We start from the raw sequence: 21,372 nt of genomic DNA, 5'->3' as shown, positions 1-21,372 counted from the left end.
AACTTCTACCATCCTCAAGCTCTAAGCAGTAAGAGCAAAGGCCAATAATTTCCACAATTGTGGCAGGTACCCAGAGAGTGTCCCAGCATAGTTGTCTTTTGCAGATCAGACCATTCTCTCCACCTGACCATCGCTAGCCAGATGGAATGGGGTGACCAGGGCATGTTTGCTAAGTATGTCTCAAATTGTATGGCTGTGAATTAGGGCATGTTGTCCGAGACTAGAACATCAGGCAGGCCGTGCATGGAGAAAAGTCTCCATAGCACCTTGATGACCATCTTTGCTGTGGTGGTGGTCATGAGGACTACCTCTAGCCATTTCGAGTAGGCATTCACAACTATGAGGAAAGTTTGCCTGTGCACTGGGCCAGTGAAATCAATGTGCACCCTAGACCAGTGTGCCTTGGGCCTCCACTCGGACAAAGACAAAATCTGCAGCATTTCTTGAGGCAATTCAGGAATGGGTACAAAATACAACTTTAAAAGGGGTCATTCCAATACTGTTATGTACTGAATTGTGGTACACCACCTGCATGTGGCAAAGGTTCTCCCAATTATCTTGTTGATAATTGACATAGCACCTAAAGTACTGCACTAGAACCAAGTTAGCCCTTTCACAAGCCCCATTAGTGTGCAGATGGTGGGCAGAGCTTAGTCCCCCAGCAAAGCCTATTAACTTCAGGAACTCTTTCCAAAAGAGGGAGGTGAATTGGACCTCCCCATCTGAAAGAATGTGTTCAGGAACTCCATGTAACCTATACACATGTAAGATAAACAATTTTGCCAATGACTTTGCTGATGGGATCTTGGAGCAAGATACAAAGTTGACCTGTTTAGAGAACAGATTGGTGATCACCCAAATAACGGTATTCCCAAGACTTTCTGGTAGCTCAACAATAAAATCCATTGAAATTTCCTTCCATGGTGCACCAGATCAGGCAACACTGAAGAAGTCCTTGAAGTTTTCCTGGTGTTCTTTTTGCAGCTGCACAAACAGGGCAGCTGGCTATATAGGATTCAATGTCTTTTTTAAGGGAAGGCCACCAAAACTGCCTTTTAATCAAATGCAAAGTTTTCACAAATTCAAAGTGACCTGCCATCCTTGAGTCATGGGCTTGTTGAAGGACAACAGTTTTCAGGCTAGAAGGAACATACACCTTAGCTCCTATCCAAGCCAGGCCATCTTTCATGGTGCACTCATCAGAATGTTCTTTGAACCAGTCATCAGATGTGAGACCTTCCTTAAGTTTGTCGATTAAGTCCGTGTTACCTCTAAACCCACAGTCCCCTGGCTCCTAGTGACCATGGTTTTTAGCTGGGAGGACTGGGTGAATCTCAGTTGGTCTTGTGCTGTTGTACTGGGAAAGCCTGGACAGGGCATCCAGCATAAAGTTTTCCCCTCTAGGGATGTATTTTAGGGTAAAATTGAATCAGAAACCGCTTTGGTCGCACTGACCGATGATCTCTGATGGGCCAGGGATAGAGGACATTCCTCTATCCTGGTGCTTCTTGACCTCTCAGCGGCTTTCGATACCATCGACCATGGTATCCTTCTGCGACGGTTAGAGGAGGTGGAGGTGGGAGGCACCATTCTACAGTGGTTCTCCTCTTACCTCTCTGACAGGTCGCAACCCTTAAATGTGGGGTGCTGCAGGGTTCGGTCTTGTCCCCCCTCCTATTTAATATCTACATGAAGCCGCTGGGTGAGACCATTCGACAGCACGGGGTTAAGTATCATCAGTACACTGATGATACACAATTATATCTCTCTGTCCTGTGCCAGCTCAGTGTAGTGGCAGATGTGATGTGCCGGTGCCTGGAGGCTGTTAGGATCTGGATGGGGGTAAACAAACTCGTGCTCAATCCCGACAAGACTGAGTGGCTATGGATGTACCCCCCGAAGGACAGCCCAGATAGTCCATCCTTGATCCTGGGGGGTGAAAACTTACACCCCTCGGAGAGGGCACACAATTTGGGGGTCCTCCTGGATTCACAGCTGACACTGGAACATCATCTGTCGGCTGTGACCAGGGGAGCCTTTGCCCAGGTTCACCTGGTGCACCAATTGCGGCCCTACTTGGATCGGGAGGCACTCCAAACTGTCACTCATGCCCTAGTCACCTCAAGGCTGGATTACTGCAACGCGCTCTACATGGGGCTACCCTTGGAAAGCGTTCGGAGACTGCAACTAGTCCAGAATGCAGCCGCGCGAGCGATATTGGGTGTACCTAGGTAAACCCATGTTACACCTATCCTCCGCAAACTGCACTATCTAGACGCCTTCCAATCTGGTTTCAGGCCTGGCTACAGCACGGAAACTGCTTTGGTCGCACTGACCGATGATCTCTGGAGAGCCAGAGACGGGGGCCAGGCCTCCGTTCTGGTGCTCCTGGACCTCTCAGCGGCCTTCGATACCATCGACCATGGTATCCTTCTGCGGCGGTTGCGAGAGGTGGGGGTGGGAGGCACCGTTTTTTGGTGGTTCTCCTCCTACCTCTCGGGCAGGTCGCAGTCAGTGTTGGTTGGAGAACAGAGGTCGACCCCTAGGCCCCTTAACTATGGGGTGAGTTAACTGTGAGTTAACCTTAACTGTGAGTCCTCCTGGACCCACAGCTGACCTTAGATCGCTGTGACCAGGGGAGCATTTGCCCAGGTTCGCCTGGTGCACCAATTGCGTCCCTACCTGAACCGGGAGGATCTTACAACAATCACTCATGCCCTTGTGACCTCAAGACTGGACTACTGCAATGCACTCTACATGGGGCAGCCCTTGAAGAGCATTCGGAGACTTCAGCTGGTCCAGAATGCAGCCGCGCGAGCGATTGTGGGTGCGCCACGGTACACCCACGTCACATCTATCCTCCGTGAGCTGCACTGGTTGCCTATTGGTCTCCGGATACGCTTCAAGGTGCTAGTTATTACTTATAAAGCCCTACATGGTATTGGACCTGGGTACTTGAGAGACCGCCTCCTGTCAATTACCTCCCATAGACCCATTAGATCCCACAGATTAGGCCTCCTCCGAATTCCATCTGCCGGCCAATGCCGGCTGTCAACCACCCAGAGGAGGGCCTTCTCTGTGGCTGCTCTGGCCCTTTGGAACGAGCTCCCTGTGGAGATTCGGACCCTTGCCACCCTTCAGGCCTTCCGGACAGCCGTTAAGGCCTGGCTGTCCCAGCAAGCCTGGGGTTGAGTCCCCCGCCCTACTCGAATTTGCTGTGCTTGCTGTGCTTTTTTAAACTGTTGTATTACTGTCCTGTTTGTCTTATTTTCTGTATTTGTTTTTCCCCTTCCCCTAGTTTTTGTTCAGCCGCCCTGAGTCCCTTCAGGGAATAGGATGGCTTACAAATCAAATAAATACCAAAATACCAATACCAATACCACTGGCTACCCATTGGTCTCCGGACGCAATTCAAGGTGTTGGTTATTACCTTTAAAGCCCTACATGGCTTAGGACCAGCATACCTGCCACATTCCTCCCAGTGGCCGGTAAGATCCCACAGCGTTGGCCTCCTTTGGATGCCGTCAGCCAGACAATGTCGGCCGGTGTCTCCCTGGAGGAGAGCCTTCTCTATGGCTGCCCTGATCCTTTGGAACAAACTACCCCCAGAAATCCGGACCTCACCCACTCTCATGGCCTTCAGAAAAGCTGTTAAGACCTGGCTTTTCCGGCAGGCCTGGGACTGTTGACCTCATTGTTGAGGTCCAGCCCCGACTGAAATGAAAGTATCTGTGTCGTTTAACTTGTCTTATTTTATTTTTACTTTCTTTATTTTTTTTGTCTTCCCTTCTGTAAGCCACCTGGAGTCCTTCGGGATTGGGCAGCCTATAAATAAAATTAAACTTACAAACTTACAGTTGAAATGCTGTGCCCAAAGTACCAGTTTAGGTGACAACTTATGTAGGATTTTCAATGCTTCCAGGTTTTTATGATCAGTCCATACTTCAAAAGGGTGTTTCTCCCCCTCCAGGAAATGTCACCAGGTTATGAGGGCTCGCCGGATGGCAAAAGCCTCTTTTTCCCATATGGCCTATCTTCTTTCCATTTCTGTAAGTTTACGCGAGGTGTAGGGGCAAGGCTGCAGTTTTCCCTCTGCCCTTGTTTGGAACAACATTGCCCCCATGGCCATGTTACTTGTATCCACTTGGATCACAAATGGTGCATCCATGTCTGGGTGTTTCAAAACTGGTTCAGATACAAACAGTCACTTTAACTTTTTGAATGCTGCTTGACATTCCATAGTCCAGTTCAGAGGCTTACTAGGCCTAGGTTTAGTCTCTCCTTTTGATTTCAGGAGATTCGTGATGGGCAGTGCGATGCTAGTGAATGAGGGGATAAATTGACTGTAAAAGTTAGCAAACCCCAAAAAACATTGTAGCTGCTTGCGGGTGCAGGGAGCTGTCCACTCAGTAACAGCCTGGACTTCTCCGGGTGCATCTCAATACCTTCATGGGAAATACAGTATCCCAAATAATCAACTCTCTCCTGGTAAAATTCACACGTAGACAATTTGGCATAACGTTCAACAGCCTGGAGTTTTTTTCAGGACTGAGGGCACCAATGTCACGTGTTTCTCACATGTTTCCATGTGGATAAGGATGTTGTCAAGGTAAACTAACGTCCTCTTGTACAGGTGTTCATGCAGCACCTCATTTATTAATTGCCTGAAGATGGCTGGTGCCCCCTGAACTCCAAACGGAGTACTCTAAACTGGAAGCATCTGAAAGGGCAGTTGAAAGCAGTTTTCCACTCATCTCCCTCTTTTATTTTGACTCCCTAATAGGCTTCTCTTAGATCTAACTTTGTGAAAAAATTTCCTTTGCCCAAATAAGCTAACATGTCCTTCATGAGGGGTAGAGGGTATACGTTTTCCACACAAATGGTGTTCAAGTTCTTATAGTTAACACATAGACAAAAAGAGCCATCTTTTTTCTCTCTGAATAATATGGGCATGGCCACTCATGTTCTAGCAGGTTGTATGAACCCCTTTTAAAATTTTTATCAATAAAATTGCATAATTCCTCCATTTCACATGCGGTCATTGAGTAAATCTGACACTTAGGGAGTTTTTCCCCTGGGAGGATTTCAATGCTGCAATCAGTGGCACGGTTGTCAGAAGCCCTTTTGCTGAAAACCCAATATTCTTTAGGGATTTTCTCCTTTCCTTCAACTTTCTCAGGCGTAGAAGCCACTAGGTTTGGTTCAGCACTGGCTATGTGGGAGATCTTCCCCTCCCCCTCTGGAGGTTTAGTGGAATGGATGCATAGCCACCATTTCCTCCAGTTCACATTTGGGTTCCATTTCTGCAGCCACGGTAATCCCAGTGTGAGGGGCCGATCCATCCCTGGCGCAACAATGAAACTTAAGGTTTCTTGATGATCTCCCATCCATATTTCTACTGGTTCAGTCACAAAATGGGTGCCCCCCCCAGCCACTGACCCGTCCAATTGTCAAAAGGCTCAGGCTACTTTCAAAGTCTTCAACCCCATTTTCTACACCACTTCTGGGCTAATCACATATTGGATGCATATCGGACTTTAAGTTCTACTGGAATAGTTATGGGGCCCGAGCAAGAACTTACCAGATGGTCATCATCGGAGTCAGTTTCGCTTTTTCCTGAAAGAAGGGAGGGATTTTCTCCCTCCTGGGAGAGAGGGAAATCCTTAGCAACTTCTACACCTTTCAAGGCATCTTCTCTGCGCTCCCTGCTTTCCGGTCTGATTTCTTCTCTCCAGCAGTGGTGGGTTTTGGGCCAATTTTTAGTAGCAGTCAGCAGCTCAGTGCCCCTCCTTCACCCAGTAGAAACAAGCAGTAGACTGGGAAGAGTTGGTTGCAGACCAACTCTTTCCTCCTTTAGAAGCTTCTTTTGGAGCAGGGAGATTTTTGATTTTGCTGCTGCCTCCACGGTATTGATTTCTGGACAGGTCAATTTCCACATCTGTTGCCAACTCATACCAGCATTGCAGGTTGCGTGGGACCCCCTTTTCACACAACTTTGGTACACATCCTCATTCAGACCGTCCTTTTAGCTTTCCATTAAAGCATCCTCAGACCACCCCTGCATATGCACAGACAGCTCGCAAAATTCTTGGGAATACTCACTTTCTCCCTTGACTTGGGGTTTTCATCTTGGTTCTCTTGGTTCTCACCTTCTATTGGCGAGGGGATCATCAAAGCACTTCCTCATGGTGGCACATTGTAATCCCTTAGCAGGGGGGAGTCATCATTATGCAAAGCAATTATCCAGGCTGCCACTTTGTTCTCCAAGGCCATAGTAACAGTTCTTATTTTGGCTTCCTCTGATGGAAAATCCTCTCCATATTGTTGCATGTAATTCCAGACTTGAACCAGGGAAAACACCAGCTCTTTGGGATCCCCTCCATAATTCACTCCAAGGGGAGGAATCTTTGGCATCTGGCATCTGCGGGGGCCCACTCTCCCACTTGGAGGGGCTCAAATGGCTGATGCGCACTGTCTTTTTCTCAGGTGGCAAACATTGTCCTCGCTATCAGATGAGAGTTCTCACTCGATGTTCTCACAACGGACTTTGATAGCTTTGGCATGCTTTTCGGACTGCCATGTTTCTGCAGCGTCTCTGTTGATTTTGTTGAGGATTCAGTAGCTCTGGCCTCATCAAGTGCGATTTGTAGTGTGAGGTTTATTTTGGCCAACAGCCTATGCTGTAGATTAATGTCTCTTACTCCACATATTATCTGGTCAAGCAGCAGTTCATCTAAGTCTCAGAATTCACAGTATGCTGCAGCCTTATGGAGTGTGGCAATGTATTGGTTAATAGTCTCCCCTTCTCTCTGGTTGCGGAGATTAAATTCGTACATGAATTTAGAAGGCTTTGGAGTGTAGTGTGTTCTTAGCATATTCTGCAATGCTGACCAGGTGACGGTCTGGACTGGCGTTGGTTCAGATAGAGCCTTGGTGGTGTTGAAGACCTCTGGCCCACAATAGCTCAGAAACATAGCTCTTTTTCGGTTGTCCGAGAGCCCGAGAAGGTCATTGGCTTCCATAAAGCACTTGAGCCTCATCATGTAGGAATCCCAATGCTCCATGGCTGGATCAAATAGAGCTGGATGAGCGTCCGTAGTCATTTTGCTGAGCTGAGGCAACTTTGAATTTGCTGCTCAAAATGGCCGCTTGATGCCTGCGATCACTTTGACTGGATTCTACTGCTGGATTGTATTGTCAACTCTTTCTGCATAGTTGTCTTTCGATCCCACCTTTGACGCCAGTGTTAGATTGGGTTAACGGATGAAACAAGACTCGGGCTTTAGTCACAAACAACAGCTCTTTATTTGACAACTATTTACAAATCCAGCACCAGCCTGTCTGACAGCTAGCCCTTTTATAGGGAGCTGTCAGACGGCTCAGCCAATTGGCTTGGAGCATTTTCCCATCAGAATGGAGGACCTTAGTGGAACCTACCATTTGGCTGTCAGTGTGTAACATATACTGGGATATGAATTCCATGAGGGTAATTAAAGGACAAAACCCATTTTGTTATGGAGGTTAAAGTATCAGCTGCTCTGTGCATTCTCTATATTTGATAAACAAACAAATAAATAAGGCTAGAAACTGGAAGTATGAGTTCTGGTTCTACTTTGGACACAAAGCAACTGATCATCTTGGGCCATTTTCCCTCAACCCTAGGAAGAAGGCAATGGCAAACTACTTCTAGAGCCAAGGTGGCGCAGTGGTTAAATGCAGCACTGCAGGCTACTGCTAGATCAGCAGTTCAGCGGTTCAAATCTCACCGGCTCAGGGTTGACTCAGCCTTCCATCCTTCCGAGGTGGGTAAAATGAGGACCCAGATTGTTGGGGGCAATATGCTGACTCTCTGTAAACCGCTTAGAGAGGGCTGAAAGCCCTATGAAGCGGTATATAAGTCTACTGCTATTGCTATTGCTTCTGAAAAAGCTTGCTGAGAAAACTGCAGGACTTATCTAGGCAGTTTCCAAGAATCAGACATAACTGAATGAAATTTAAAAAAAATTAAGGGCATATTAATCAATATTCCAGTACAAATTATAGCTTCTAAGACATTTTTATGGAGCAACAAGAAAGTATAAATGTGTTCAACATTCTGTCCCCTTCCACATAACCTTATTGATGCCCAGGTTTCCCTGGTTCACCGACAAAACCGCGCTCGACTAAACCGTGCCCGACTAAACTGCGTCGCTGACGTCATCAACAGGGCGACAACAGCGCGGAGACAGAAGCACGCTGTAAACCCTAAACCTAAAATTAACCCCTAAACCTAACCCCCCTAAACCTAACCCTAAACCTAACCCTTAACCTAACCCTTAACCTAACCCTAAACCTAACCCTAACCCTAACCCTTAACCTAACCCTAAAGCTAACCCTAAAGCTAACCCTAAACCTAACCCTTACCTTAAGTTGAATCGGCTTGCTTTCAAAGCGCTATTTAAAGCGCCCTTCTTTCTCCGCACTGGCTGTTGTCGCCCTGTTGATGACATCAACGACGTGGTTTAGTCGGGCGCGGTTTAGTCGGGCACGGTTTTGACGGGTCACGGTTTCCCTGCTGTTGATATTTATAATATTTATATTTTGCAATTACCATATTGTTAATGCAAGTAATGGTCTAGTATGAAATTTAATTCTTTATATATGTTAAAAATAACTCCATGATTTAGTAAACCTCCTTGCACCATTTTTAAAATGTGAATTTGTAGCAGGCATATATCCTGCAGATATCCTGCAGATAAAGTAGAATGCCAAGATTACAATCCCCTTAAGAGTTGGAAAATGGTCTCTGAATGAACTGTCTCTAGGGAAAAGAAGGCTTTAAAAATGACTTAGTGAATCCAGCATTAATGTTTTCCACTAAGGAGTATCCAGATGCTCTTTCTCTAAAGTTCAGCTATTAGTCAAAATATAATAGTATTTCCCCATCCTCTGCAGAGTAATTACCAACAGAGTAATTACTTGGGAGGTCAAAATATGCCTTTGGGGCTTGGTTTCCATTTCCCAGCTTTGACATCCCATTCTATATTGTACTTCTATGAATTCTGGCTTGAGTGTTCTGCTTATTTATTAATTTAAATTGGAATTGCAATTTTAATCTGTTTAGAAAAACAATTTATCCATAATTTGAAATTAAAGAAGGGAATGCTATCTAATATGTCAAGTTCAAAACGTTATATATTCTAACCATTTCCCAAATATATTCATGATATTTTATATAGTGTATGAAGCAAGTCCTATGAATGCCATAGAAAAGATTACAGAATAGAAAGCAGAAAGCTTTTTGTATAGGAAGGATTTAATATTCCCCAAGGATTTGTTGTAGAGCTGATGCTTTCCAAATTGTGCATAATTGAACTGAAAATTGACAAACTGTTCTGATAAAACAATTTAGGATAGTTAAAGCAAGAATGGAAAGCACCAAGAGGATCTTTTCTTACTTGAAAACTTGGCATTAATATAGTAAATAAATGCAATTCAGTGTAAACAAGTAGGGTAACATATAATTGCATATTATACAGTATATGATGATGCAGTCTGATCTGGCAGTGAGAAAGCAGGAGTTTGGGGCTACTGAAAAAAAAACAGAAAAGAAATGCCATGCCCAAAAGCATTAAAAATAAAATTACCAAAGTCTTAATGTCTTTATGCAACTCTTTAGTACTAACTCACTTGCAATTTTGTTATTGTATCGGAGATGTCACCATTATCTCAAAAAAAACCCAACCCAAATCTAGTGAAGCAAATTTCTCCCTGCAAATCCAAATTACTTCACAATATTATTACATATTACTTGTTTATGAACAGACAGAACAGAATAGAATGTCTCTGGTGCATAAGCTCTCAGTGTACATATAAGCAACGTGATAAATCATGATTATAATCATGATTCATCCTAAATCATAAGATACAACACTCAGTGAAAGTCATAGGACACTAAATAAGCAATCAACATAAATTATACTAGGGTACTAAATAAACAATTAACATAAGTCATCAGTTGCAAGAAACAAAGTTATTGTCAGCCTCTATATTGCTTGCTTGGTATCGGCTGCCATAGTAACAGGTGGGAGGGGTTTCAGTATTTGGGAGGGGAATCGTGATGGAGGAGATTTCTTGGGATGAAGAGGAAGTTTTGTTATCACCATCTTCTGTGCATGCTGAATGGACTTGTTTAGGTCTGGTCAAGGTCAACTGTCTCTGTATAAAAGATGGATAAAGTAACATGAAGACGCACCCCACACGACGCCCTTGTGGGGCTGGAGATTGGACATTCAGCAGTTGTTGGGGGGAGGGATTTGGGTAAACTTTTGATATGTACAATTTTGCACCTTTAGCCTCAGATTTTGCTTTACTTTCAATGCTATCAGTTCATATCCAGTAAAAGTACCTTTTCTCTAAAACAATGGAGTTGGGGGTTTCCTTCCTTGGATTTTGAGGGAGGCACATCTGACATTAAGCAAGATCTCTTTATCAGCCATCCCAGAGTTAACACTACTGAGGGGGCTGCAACAATAATGTCTAACCCATGCAGTGACCAGGAGGATCTGGCCGTTACTGGATCCACTTCTCCCTTGGCTCACTCTGGTTGGGAAGAAATGGAATGGATGGCTGAACTGAAACTAGATGAGAAGCCGGTCCAGCCCCGATGGTCATTGGAAGTGGGGTGGATGGATGTTCCGGAGGAGATTCCTCCCAGGAGTTACAGCCACCTGGTGCCAGTGTGGAGAGGCAGCTTGGCAGGAAGCTGACAAAGAGAACTTCCTGTTGACCCAAGATTTACACCTCCTGCATGAAGCCCTTGAGAGTTGGCAAGTACATGAAAAGTACACCTTACTGGCATGTGGGGGAGTCAGTCAGGTAGAGGGGGAGCCAAAGCCCCGGCTCACCCAGAAACAGCCCTGGGAGCTCAACCAGGACCAGTGCAGTGGCCTGAGCTCCATTTGTGGTGGCAGTCCAGGCCCCTCAGGGGGGGTAGCCCCACAAAGGCACCAATTTCCAAACATGCCTCTGTTAGGAGTGAAATATGGAGGGGATCCCAAAGCACTGGGATTTTTCTTAGCTCAAGTCTAAAACTACATGCAACAGTATGGGAAGGATTTTACATCAGAAACTGCAAAAGTGAGATGTGTTACCATGGCGTTGGAGGATGCAGCAGTTGAGTGGATGGTGACCCTCCACAATGATGATTCCCCACAGCTGAGAGATTACGATGGGTTTATGCTCTAAGGACATGCTTCAAAGACCCCCTAGCTGATGAAAAGGTGAGGTCCAGGATGAAATCCTTAGTCCAGGGGCGAAAATCGGTGGCAGAATGCACACAGGAATTTTGTGAGCTGGCTGGCCACATATGGGGATGGTCTCAGGAAGCTTTAGTGGAAAGTTACAAAGATGGCCTTTGTTCTGTGTTATCGAAGCCCCTCCCAAGACCTTCAGTGCTGGTATGTGATGGCTGCAGATGTGGAAATTGAACTGGCCGTAAACTGACACCATGGGGGAGCAAATCCCCCTCCTCAGCTTCAAAAGAGGCCTCTAAGGCCATAAAAAAGGTGTCAGCCTCTGCTTTGCTGCTGCTTCGGCTGCATTGAAATGGGGAGGGGGGCATGGTATTTGGGAGGGGACTAACTGTTGTGCTGGAGGAAGATTCTGGAGTTTGAAATGTCCACCTTACTGTGCATGCGGAGGAGGGCTCCCGCCAAGGCCAACAGCACCGGCATTCCATCCTGGTGATGGCTTTCAAAGTTATCTCACACCTGACACTTGGGAGAATTATGATTGGACTGTACATGGGATGCCAAGGGGAGGGGAATGAATTATACAATATATTATTCGCTTTCACGCCTAAATAATCAGACTTCGCTTTGCTTCGCTTCTGTTCATTTATAATTAGTAAAAGTACACTTGATTTCTATCAATGGAGTCTTGTGGTTTTCTTTCCTGATTATCCAATGAAGAAGTGATGACAAAAGGGGCTAGCCACCAAGCCCTTGTTGACGGCATGTTTCCAATGTGGGATGGAAGGGCACCGGGCTACCGATTGTTTTTCTAAGCCTGACCCAAAGCCGACCTCGGCTGAAGGAAAAAAAGCTGAGAAGCAGCCAGTAAAACATCAGGAAACAGGAAAGGTGTGGAAGTCATTGAGTTTACTCCTCTAGGCGTGGAGGAGTTGAGAACTCCAGCCACCCCATTAGAAAATGAAACTAATTATGATGATGAGCCCCTAGTATGTCCACATGTGGGGACCATGACCATCCCAGTAAAATTAAAGCTGCCCTCAACTGGCACTCAAGGGAAGATGCTGGCCTTTTTAGACTCTGGTTGCACCAGGTGTGTTATTAGCCCAGTGATGGTGGAGAAAATGGGTCTAAGACTGAGAACAATGAAAGTGCCCATTGCCTTTTGCCAGCTGGATGGGTCAGTACTGGGGGGCAGCCCATTTTGTAACTGAACTAGTGGAGGTGTGGATGGGAGACCACTGAGAATCTTTAAGTTTCATCATCACTTCTGGGATGGAATGGCCCCTCATACTTGGATTACCCTGGGTACAGAACTGGAATCCTCAAGTGAGTTGGAGGAAAGGTCTGCTACGCATCCATTCCACCCAGCTGGGAAGGGGGGTAGGGAAAACCCCCTGCATAGCCAAAGCTACAAATGAACTAGCAGTGGCCTTACGCAAAAGCATTGAGGGGGAGGAGAAAATCCTTAAGGAATATTGGGACTTCAGGGAGGCACTCAGCAAAAGGACTTCAGATGAGCTGCTACCTCATTACCCTACAGATTGCAATATAAAAATCCTCCCTGGTGTGAAACTCCCTAAGCCACAGATTTACTCTATGACCCAATGCGAACTGGAAGAGTTACAAAACTTCATTGATAAAAACTTTAAAAGGGAGTTCATCCAACCAGCTAGGCCATGGATAGCTACCTATATCAGGAAAAGAAAGATAGCTCTTTTCAGTTATGTGTCAACTATAAAAACCTGAACATCATATGTGTGGAAAATGTATATCCCTTACCATTTATGAAGGACATATTAGCCCATCTGGCTAAGGGGAAAATCTTCATTACGCTGAACTTAAGAGAAGCTTACTACAGAGTTTGAATAAAAGGAAGAGATGAGTGGAAGACTGCTTTCAATTGCCCTCTAGGTTGTTTCCAGTTTAGAGTGCTCCCATTAGGACTGCAGGGGGCACCAGCAGCCTTTATGCAGTTGATAAATGAGGTGCTGAATGAACATCTGTATAAGGAGGTGTTAGTTTATCTCAATGACATCCTCATCTACATGGAAACCTTAGAGGAACATGTGAGACTTGTGCGCTCAGTTCTGAAGAAACACAGGGCTGCTGAATTTTATGCCAAATTGTCTAAGTGTGAATTTCATCAGGAGAAAATTGACTATTTGGGTTTCCGCATTTCACAGGAGGGTGTTGAGATGGACCCGGAGAAAGTCCAGACTGTCATAGAGTGGGTGCCCCCCCCCATAACTGCAAGCAGCTACAAAGTTTTTTATGGTTTGCCAATTTTTACTGCCAATTCATCCCTTCATTCGCTAGTATTGCATTGCCCATCACAAATTTCCTAAAGTCAAATGGGGAGGTGAAGCCAAAACCTAGTCGGCCCCAGAAATGGACAATGGAATGCCAGGCAGCATTTGAGAAACTGAAAAAACTGTTTGTGGCCGAACCCATTTTAAAACATCCAGACATGGATGCCCCTTTTGTGGTCCAAACTGATGCAAGTGACATGTCTGTGGGGGCGGTACTACTTCAAGCTAATGCCAATGGAACCTATATCTCCCGGAAATTAACTCAGACAGAATGGAGGTGGGAAATTTGGGAAAAAGACTTTTGCAGTCCAGTGGGCTCTGTTGACCTGGCAGCATTTCCCCGAAGGAGCCAAGCATCCTTTTGAGTTGTGGACAGATCATAAGAAGCTTGAGGCCTTGAAAACACCCGGAAACTGTCACCCAGGCAAGTTCACTGGGCACAACACATTAATCATTTCAATTGTATGTTGAGATACCTTCCGGGAGGGAAGAACTTTATGGTAGATGCCCTATCCAGGCTGCCCCAGTATAACAGCATCAGACCAGAGGTGATCCATCTGGTCATTCCCTTTAAGCAATTAGCGGCTCCAGTAGTAACTAGAGGCCAGGGAAAGGTTGACCTGGATGTATCCACAGAGCTAACTAAACGTCTGAGGGACTAGCAACTGCTCCATTCCAACAAATGCACGATTTGTGAGGGCCTTGCATGGGTGGAGGCTAAATCGTATGTGCTGGCTAATCTTAAAGGTGTTGTCCTAAAACAGGTCCGTGATTCAAATGTGGCTGGAATTTCAGGTTCATGAAGACCTTACATTTAGTTAAAAGGCAGTTTTGGTGGCCTTCTTTGAAAAAAGACATAGAATCCTACATTACTAGTTGTCCTGTTTCTGCTGTGGTGAAAGGCCACCAGGAAAGCCACATGGACTACTCCAGAATGTTGCTAGACCTGGCGTCCCTTGGAAGGAGATATCCATGGATTTTATTGTGTTTTTTTTTCAAAGAATTTTTATTTTTTTATTCTCTTACATACCATTTTAAGTATACATTCACATAATTGGTATTCTTCTTTACATTTATCATTCTTATACATTTATTATTTCATTTAATGTTATAATGTACAATTTGGGTTGCTTTATTTACCACCCCTTCTTCCTTTTGTAACACCTCCTTGTTTTCCCTTTCTTTTCTCCCACTCTCCCTTCTCTACTTTCTTTCTTCCTCCTCTCCTTCTCCTCCCTTCTTCCCTTATCTTTTTCCTACTCCTGCTCTTCCTCTTCCTCTTCTTACCCTCTCGCCTTCTCTTTCTCCCCCTCCCATCCTCCTCTCCTTACCTCTTTCTTCTTTTCTCCGTCTTCCTTTCTTTCTCTCTTCCTCTCTCCATTTCTTTTTCTATTATTGTTGGTGTATATTTCAAAAGTTTATGTTTCCTTGGGATGGTATTTCCGTCAATCCAAATATAATTTAGTATCATTTCTTATTCCCTTACATTTACTAGTCTACCGTGGATATGTCCGTTCCCCTCCCCCTTTATATATCATTCTTGAATATTGTATTGTATTGTATTTGGTTTATTTGTATGCCGCCCTTCTCCAGGAGGGATTCAGGGCGGCGAACAAGTCAGGGGGGAAAGGGAACATAAACAACAGTACACATAATTAAAATACACAAAAATCACACAGCCATACCAGTCGAGAGGGGAGGGGAACTCATCAACCCCAGGCCTGCCAGCACAGCCAGGTTTTGATGGCTTTCCGGAAGGCCTGGAGAGAGGTGAGGGTCCGGATCTCCGTGGGGAGTTCATTCCAAAGGGCCAGAGCTGCTACAGAGAAGGCCCTCCCCCGGGTAGTAGCCAGATGGCATTGGCTGGTGGACGGAACCCGGAGGAGGCCGACCCTGTGAGATCTAACGGGTCTTTGGGAGGTAATTGGCAGCAGGCGGTCTCTCAAGTACCCAGGTCCAATACCATGAAGGGCTTTATAAGTTACAACTAGCACTTTGAAGCGTATCCGGAGACCAATCGGTAGCCAGTGCAGCTCATGGAGGATAGGTGTAACGTGGGTGTACCAAGGTGGACCCACAATCGCTCGTGTGGCTGCATTCTGGACGAGTTGAAGTCTCCGAATACTCTTCATAGGCTGCCCCATGTAGAGCACATTGCAGAATATATACTTATATGTTTAATATTTTCTTTCCTGTTTTCCCCTTCTCTCCCCCCCCCTTTTCCATTATATAGTGCGTCATCTGGGTACTTTATCTTCCCCCTACTTTCTTTTCGAGTTTGCTTTCTCTAGCCAGCCATAAAACCTTCTCCACGTCTTGAAGTACTCCGATTCCTCTTTATCCTTTATTTTCATTGTCAACCTATTCATCTCTGCACAATCTAATATCTTTTTTATTATCTCTTCATCTGTTGGTAGCTTATTTAATTTCCAATTTTGGGTAAATACAATTCTCGCTGCTGTAGTTACATGTAAAATCAAATAGGTATCCTCTTTCTTGAATTTCTCTGGGATAATACCTAGTAAAAATATATCTGGTCTAAATTCTATTTCTTGTTGGTGCATTTTCTTTAACCATACTTTTATTTTAATCCAATATTTCCTTGCTTCTGCACATATCCACCACATGTGGTAGTATGAGCCTATTGCTTGTTGATATTTCCAATATTTCACAGACTTGTCTTTAAACATCTTAACTAGTTTTCTCAATGACATGTGCTATCTGTAAAACATTTTGTATAAGTTTTCTTTGTAAGCTTTTGACGTGGTTAGTTTATAATTCCTTTCCCATAGTTGTTGCCACTTTTCTAGTTCAATCGTATGGCCAAAATTCTTTGCCCAAGTTAACATTGTATCTTTTACCACTTCTTCTTCTAGCATAGTTCTTAATAGGTAGCTATATAATTCCTTGATTATTCTTTCTCCCGTTCCCATACGTATCTTAACTCTTAACTTCCTAAGTTAAAACCATACTCCCTTTTATATTTTTCATATCTTGACTGTATTTGCAATTGTGAAAACCAACCTATATCAATCCCTTGTTCTTCTAATTTTTGTTTTTTTTAGTTCCCCCCTTTCTGTTAAGATATCTTTGTATCTAATAATATTTTTCATATTACTAATATTTGGATGTGTCAATGCTTCCATTGTTGAAAAGATGTTACGACATATGATGTTATTTTCTTCATCTTGGTATTTGGATTTGACATTGTTGTATTTCAGTTGTAATCAAGTTTTATAACCCCAAAAAATGGATTAGTAAATTAATTGTAGTTCTGGAGTCACCCACACCAATAAACCAACTACTGTTTTTGGGCCACATCTTCAGGTTTTTGTTACCTTAATCCAATTGCTTTATAATGGTCACATGAAGTAACAAAAGGGGAAAAAAATAGGAAACAAGGGGAAAAAATAGACACATAAAAATATTGGTCAAAAGGCTCTCACCTCCCAAAAAAATGGGGGAGGGAAAAAACCCACAAAATTAATTCCACAGTGGTAATCCACATCTCATTGCAAGAAGTAAAAAAAAAAAGAGATAGAAAGATAGAAGTTGGGTAGGTAAAAATGACCCAAAGTAGTGAAATAAACAAAAAGTCATCTGGGTTATCCAAATTTCTCCCACCCACCCACCCCCCTTAGGCAGAAGGAGGAAGCACACACTATCAGGACGGCAGTCTCAACAGCCCATTATAATGTAGCAAGGGAAGGGAAGGCAATGTTTACACAGCTGGTATTATTTCTTTTTCTAGAGGACTTTTATCAGTTCATTATTATCCACAATGTTTCAACTCTTGTTAAGCAGCTTTTACTGGGTACTATTTACTACTAGACAGCAATGCAGATAATTAATTCAACATATTTTCTTTTAAGTTCCTGACTTTGAAAGTAAATCTAAGTAATTCTCAAAAGTCATCAAGTTACCAAGAAAATCATAGGCATAGAGTGAAAGTTAAACACCAAAGGCTTCCGATTCGCTTTCTAACATCCTTAAGCAGTTCTCAAGGTCTATCACTTCCTTTCTTCTATCTAATGGCTCTGTCCATTTGCTGCTGACCCAAGGGAGAGAAAGCTTTGTAATGTCTGCTCTCCCCTTTCTTCTGCCACTTTCTCTTTAAAAAGCTTTAACCAGAGGTTTAAGTTAGTTTACAGGAATGTTACACTTTCAAGCACTCTTATTATCTCACCCAGACACTGTCCACATTGAATCCCGTCTGGCCTTCCAGCTGTGATGGCTCATGTTGGCTACCTTTCCTGCTTTGGGTCCAAGGGCAAAAGCAGGCATTTTAGGGGAGTTGTGGGTTCCCCAACCACATCCACTTGCGCCCTCCCCCCTTCACTGTCTCTCCAGGACAGCTATGGTGGGGTTCCCCCAATACAGCAGGAATCTGACAGTTCTTCAGAGAGTCCTATGGAGAACATGTCCTGTTGCTGGAATTCAGGCCACACCCCTCCTATGGATTTTATTGTTGAGCTGCCAGAGAGTAGTGGAAATACCATCATTTGGGTAGTCACAGATTTGTTCTCCAAACAGGTGCATTCATGCTCTGCTCCAAGATTCCTTCAGTGAAAACACTAGCTAAACTATTAGTCCCAATGGGAGTGGGCGGCATACAAATTTCATTAAACTAAACTAAACTAATTTCATTAAACTAATCCTACATGTGTATAGATTACATGGTATCCCTGAACACATTAACTCAGACAGGGGGGGTCCAGTTCACTTCTCACATTTGGAGGGAGTTCCTGAAAATGTTAGGCTCCACCCAGGACTTAAGCTGCACCCACCATCCTCAGAGAAATGGTGCTTGTGAATGGGCTAACTCAGTTCTAGAGCAGAACCTCAGGTGCTATGTCAATTATCAACAGGATAATTGGGCTGACCTATTGTCTTTTGCAGAGGTCATGTATAATGATTCCATACATAGCAGTACAGGATTCACCCCATTCAAAGTAGTTTCTGGTCAGGATTCTGTGCCTATCCCTGAATTGCCCCAGGAAAAACCACAAAACCACTTCCTATCCAAGTGGATCAAACAGCTGCAGGTCATCTGGCCTGTGACTTGAAAAGGGCTAAATGGAACTCACCAAGTACATAAAAAACAAACTGATAGAAAAGAGTTAAGCCTAAAGAATACCAGGAGATAGTGTTTTCTTGTCCACTAAGTATCTTCAGACTACCCTAAAGTCAAAGAAACCTGGACCAAAATATGTGGGACCTTTTCCCATTGTGAGGATTGGGAACCCAGTTATGGTGCAGTTGGAATTACCCCATATTTCATGTTAGTTTACTGAAACTGGAACATACCTCCTCGCTTTGACTAACCCACACCCCTCCTCCTGTCCCCCTCCTTATTGGAGAACAGCATTTTGAAGTCAAAGAGATTCTTGAGTCCAGAAAACTAGAAATAACGAGGAACTTTCTGACAGTGGGAACAATCAACAATTGGAACAGTTTGCCTTTGGAAGTTGTGGGGGCTTCATCACTTAAGACTTTCAAGAAGAGATTGGACTGCCATTTGTCAGAAATGGTGTAGGATATCCTGCTTGAACTGGTGGTGGTGTTGGACTAGATGACCTATAAGGTCCCTTCCAACTTTGTTAATCTGTTAAATCTAGACTAGCCATGCCAAGTTCCTGTAACTGTTCTTCATGTGTTTTAGTCTCTAGTCCCCTAACCATCCTGGTTGCTCTTGTCTGCACTTTTTCTAGAGTCCCAATATCTTTTTATAGTGTGGGGACCAAAACTGATGCAGTACTCTAGGTGTGGTCTTACTAGGCTTTATAGAGTGGTATTAGTATCTCACTTGATCTTGATTGTATCCTTCTGTTAATACAATTTAGGATTGCATTGGCTATTTTGGCTGCCACCGCACGCTGCTGGTTGTATTTAGCTGGTTGTCCACTAAGACTCCAAGATTCCTCTCACAGTCACTGCTATTAAGCTTGGTTTCAGAGCTTCCAGCTGAACATCGTGTGGTGTTGGAGGTGAGGAAAGGGACCACCATGATCCTGCTCTGAGCTCTCCCTGTCAGAAGGCTCAAATCTGAGCCATAGCCTCCCTGAAGGGGGAGTGAAGTAAAGGGGAAGCACCTAGCAAGTTGGAGAGAGCCGCATCTCTCCTCCCTGACTGGGAAAGCCCCCTCATCTGAAGATGAGGAGCAGTGGCAGTCAACATGACTGCTATGAAGCAGGAACCAGCCAGAATACCCAAGACAGTGCAGGAACATAGAGAGCTGTGAACAGAAACTATGTTGCTGGGTGAGATTATTCTTTTTTCTTTAAAGTTACCCCAAGGACAAGAAAAAACCCTAAAGAAGAGACTGAAATAATTTTGCTAGCAGCGGAAAATACCTTTTTTATAGAGATCTATGTAGAAAAGTAAGTTTGAGAGTGCCATCTACTGTTGGAAGGAAAAATAACTCCTAGACTCCTGGAAATTTATAGAGATCCTGGGAAGCTAGAATAAAATACCAAAAAATACAGAGTAGAACTTGGAAAATATTTTGGATTAACAGAATACTGAGTAATTGCTGGGACTGATCTCTCTGGAAAATTTATTTTGTTCTGGAAAAAATGGAGACTGAGTGAAATAAATATCTGCTGAAAAGAAGACAGTGTGGGAATTGGAGAGGAGAGTCTTATTCATTAAAGCATACTCTTGGATCCCTGGATGTTGGATTTGATTGAGGCATGATTGTTTACCCTATGTTTATTGTCATTATGGCTGTAGTTGAAGGAACTGTTGGGAATGAGAGAATTTTTTAATCATATGGCCTTAGTGTTTCAAAACATTTTGGACTTAATTGATCATATGGCTCGGAAAGCGGACTTTATTTCACAAAGAATGAGAAATAAAGACCAAAATGTACATGAATTGGTGGAAACAACAGAAAGATTGGATGAAATGGACCATTTAAGTCAGCAAATAGAAACAGGGGAAAATATGGATCAGAAAAATCAGTAAATAAAGCAACAGCTTGATGAAGAGGAAAACCAGATAAAGGACAAGCAAAAGGAATGAAAAGAACAGAAGGATTGGCTATATCGACAAATAAACCAAGGATTGGAGCAAAAAAGGTGGGACTGACAAATCAGCTGACAAAGGAAGAAATACTGAAGAAAACAAAACAGATAAATCAACAATTGGAGAGACAGGAAGATACTTTTAATAAGGAGATTAGGACAAGGGCAGATAGTTGGGAGAATTGGCAGTACAAGATTCTACTGAGAGAAATGTTTAGAGTGAACAAAAAGAGAGATGAAAATAGAGATAAAAAGGAGGAGTGTGGGAGTAGAATTAAAAAATGGATAAGAATTGACACACTAAAAAAGAGAAGAGATGATGAATAAACAAATTGCTCTTTAAATATTAAATTAGCCTATTATAAGCTAGAGAGGCAGAAATAAAATTAGATAGGGGAACTCAAATTTCTTATAGAATGAATAAAAATAATAGATGTTTATAGATGTTAGGAAATTTTATTTCAATGTATATTTTAACAATCTAACCAGACTATATCATTTGATTAATGTGATAGAGATAATCAAAATATTAATGTGAATTGGATCATCATGAATGATATCTAGTTAACTTTGTTCATACTGTTTGTGAATTAGATTAAAATGGAAAAAAGGAATAAGAATTGAAGCACTAGAGGAGATGTAAAATATAATGAGGATTATATAAACTTGATAAATGTGTAGAGATTAACAATGTTAGTGTAAACTGGACCAATTAAAATAAAACTTAGTTAAATTTGTTTATGCATAATAGAGAAATGTTTAGATAGAACAAGAAAGATATAGATGGAAGTAGAGATAAAGTTG

This window comes from Thamnophis sirtalis, unplaced genomic scaffold (assembly GCF_051295495.1).
Source record: "Thamnophis sirtalis isolate CommonGarterSnake01/CBP01778 unplaced genomic scaffold, rThaSir2_p1.2 scaffold_4, whole genome shotgun sequence".
Lineage (NCBI taxonomy): Eukaryota > Metazoa > Chordata > Lepidosauria > Squamata > Natricidae > Thamnophis > Thamnophis sirtalis.
The sequence above is the reverse complement of the archived record's forward strand: the minus strand, read 5'-3'. Positions refer to the sequence as shown.